The following is a 3,326-nucleotide window of genomic DNA, read 5'->3' as shown; positions in this document are numbered from 1 at the left end:
GGAGTAGGGCGCTGGTCCCACATGCTGGAGGTGGCGGGTTCAAACCCCTCCCCGGCCAAAAGCCAAAAAAAAAAAAAATACTACATTCAAAATTGCAAGTTGTATGTAACAATAATGTATGAAAGTATTTGAAAATGTTTACTTTATCAACACTTAATTATTTTTACTTTTTTTAAAGTTTCCAATATTAAGGGGGTACAAATGTTTTATCTTACATGGATCACTTTTGTAATGCCTAAATCCTGGCTACAGGTGTGTCTGTCATCCAAATAGTGTTCATTGTACCCATTGGGTAGATTTTTGTCCGTCCCACACTTCTCCCCATTGGTTACCACTGAGTTTCTCTTTCTTCTGTGCACATGTGTGCTCATAAATTAGTTTCAATTTAACAGTGAGAACATTTGGTTTCTATTCTTAAGATACTTCACTTAGGAGAAGGGTGTCTACTTCCACCCAGATTGTTGCAAAAGCCATTAACTCATCTCATTTTTGCTAAGTAGCACTCCATAGTATCCATATACCACATTTTATTAATCTGTTTATGAATTGATGGGCACTAGGGTTGATTCCACACCTTTGTGACCGTGAATTGTGCTGTGATAAACATTTGAGTGCAGATGTCTTTTGATAAAATGACTTCTTTTCCTTTAGGGAGATAGCCAGTAGTGAAAATACTGGTTCAAATAGTAGGTCAATTTTATATTTTTGAGGAATCTTCATACTGTTTTCCATAAAGGTTGTGCTAATTTTGAGTTCCACCAACAGTGTTCCTTTCTATCTTCACCCACACCAGCACCTATTGTTTTAGGACTTTACTTATTTATTTATTTTAGTTTGGCTATTTTATTTTATTGTTTATTGTTGGGGATTATTTGAGGGTACACAGATCCAGGTTACATTAATTGCTTTTGTTAGATAAGGACCCTCTTATAATTGTGTCCCACCCACAAAACGTGTACACACCCCTCCTCCCTCCTTCCCTTTCTCAGTTCTCCCCATGTTTTTGGACTTTTTAACAAAAGCCCTTCTAACTAACCTAATTGTGGTTTTAATTTGCATTTCCCTGATTATTAATAATGTTGAGAATTTTTTCATGTGTTTTTCTTCTGATTTGGTTTGCTTTGTTTTTACAGTAGCCTTTTATTTTTAATAGCTATTATGCCATGAATTCATAGGAAGGGGTTCCAGCAGCTCAGGGAGGTGCCTTTTCATTGAATGTGACATAGTTTGCTATGCCTATTATACCATGAATTCAAGGGGAATATGTTCCAGCACCTTTTGCTCCTGTTCCTTTGGTTCTTTTGGTTCTCCTGTGTGCCACACTGTACACCAATTATGCCATGAATTCATGGGAAATAAGTTCCAGCACTTTGTGCCCCTGTTCAACTGGTTCTTCTGTGTGTTATGTTGTATGCCTATTATACCATGAATTCATAGGGAATGGGTTCCAGGAGCACAGGCTCCTTTCTATTGGATCTCACAAAGTGTGCTTTTCTGGGTGCAGCAGGCTGCTGCTTCAATTGAACCCAGGTACCTTTCTCTTTGTATGCCTTCTTTTTCTGATCATTTTCCTTCACATGTTTTAGGAAACTATTTCAGCTCTTAGAGTGCTTAATGTGCTCATTAGGAACATTAGTCTTCTTGGCAAGAATCTTGCCCTTAACTTTTTTGTTTACAACAATGCAAACAACACGCTAGGTAACATTGTAGACTCTTCCAGTTTTGCCGTGGTAACATTTGTGTGGCATATCTTTTTGAACTGTACCCATTCCCTTGATGTCTACAATATCACCTTTCTTGTAGATTCACATATATTTGGCCAAAGGAAAAGCTCCATGTTTTCTAAAAGGCCTAGAGAACATGTATCTTCTTTCCTTTTGTGTTCATAGTTTTAGTGATTTACTGGAAGATGACATCTCCAGCTGAAAGGCTTCATGTGTTTATTGTCCATTATTCTTTCTTCTTTTGAGAAACTTCTGTTCATGTCTTTTGCCCACTTTTATTAATAGTGTTGTTTGTTTGTTTGTTTTCTTGCTTATTTGCTAGAGTTCTTTGTAAATTCTGGATACTAGTTCTTTATCAGATATGTAGCTTGTGAATGTTTTCATCTATTCTGTAGGTTGTCTATTTGCTCTGTTGATTATTTCTTTTGCTGTGCAGAAGCTTTATAGTATAGTAAATCCCCTTTATTGATTTTTTTTGTTGCCATGATTATCACTGGAGTCTAAATTCTTTGCCTAGGTTGATACCTAGAAAATACTTTCCTGCATTTTCTTTTAGAATTATATATTTTTATTAAATCATAAACACATAGATCATGTATACATTAATGCATTTATGGGGTAAAATGTGCTTATTTCATGGTTTCATCCTTTAGATCTACATTTTTATCCACTTTGAATTAATTTTTGTGTGCAGTAAGAGGTAAGGATCCTGTTTAATTCTTCTGCATGTAGCTATCCAATTTTCCCAGCACCATTTACTGAATAAGACGTCTTTTGCCCAGGGTACATTGTTGTCTGCTTTGTCAAAGATGAGTTGGTTGTAGGTAGATAGATGGCTTTATATCTCAGTTCTCTGTTCTGTTCCATTTGTCTATGTCTCTGTTTTTATACTAATTTGTGCTGTTTTGGTTACTACACCCTTGTAGTAGAGTTTGAGAGGCAAGGGAAAGAAGCTGAAGGTATCCAAACTGTTCTTTTCTGATGATATAATCTTGTATCTAGAAAACCCAAAAGTTCCACCAAGAGTATCCTGGAATTTATTAATAAATTCAGCGAAGTCTCAGTACACAACACCATGTATCTAAATCAGTAGCCTTTCTATACATCATTATAATAACAGTACAGTCTAGAGTCAAATCAAAGCCTTAATACCATTCACAACAGCTATAAAGAAAAAAAAATTCCTAGGAATATCTTTCACTAAAGAGGTGAAATATCTCTACAAAGAGAACTATGAAAGTCTGAGGAAAGCAATCACAGAGGATACAATAAATGGAAAAACATACCATGCTCATGGACAGGCAGAACCAATGTTGTTAAAATGTCCATACCACCCAGAGTGATTTACAAATTCAATGCAATCCCCATCAAATTACCAATGTCATACTTCACAGATCTACAAAAATAATTCTGTGCTTTGTTTGGAACTAGAAAAGAGCCCAAATTGTCAAAGCAATCTTAAGGAAAAAGAACTAATCTGGATGTATCTGCCTTTTTAATAGATGTGTTAACTACCAAGTCTTTGTTAATGAATGAATCTCCAGATTTGCTTATATTTTGAATACATATATATGTATGTAGATATATATCATAATGATAATA

Source organism: Nycticebus coucang, chromosome 20, assembly GCF_027406575.1.
Source record: "Nycticebus coucang isolate mNycCou1 chromosome 20, mNycCou1.pri, whole genome shotgun sequence".
Lineage (NCBI taxonomy): Eukaryota > Metazoa > Chordata > Mammalia > Primates > Lorisidae > Nycticebus > Nycticebus coucang.
This window is presented reverse-complemented; position numbering follows the sequence as displayed.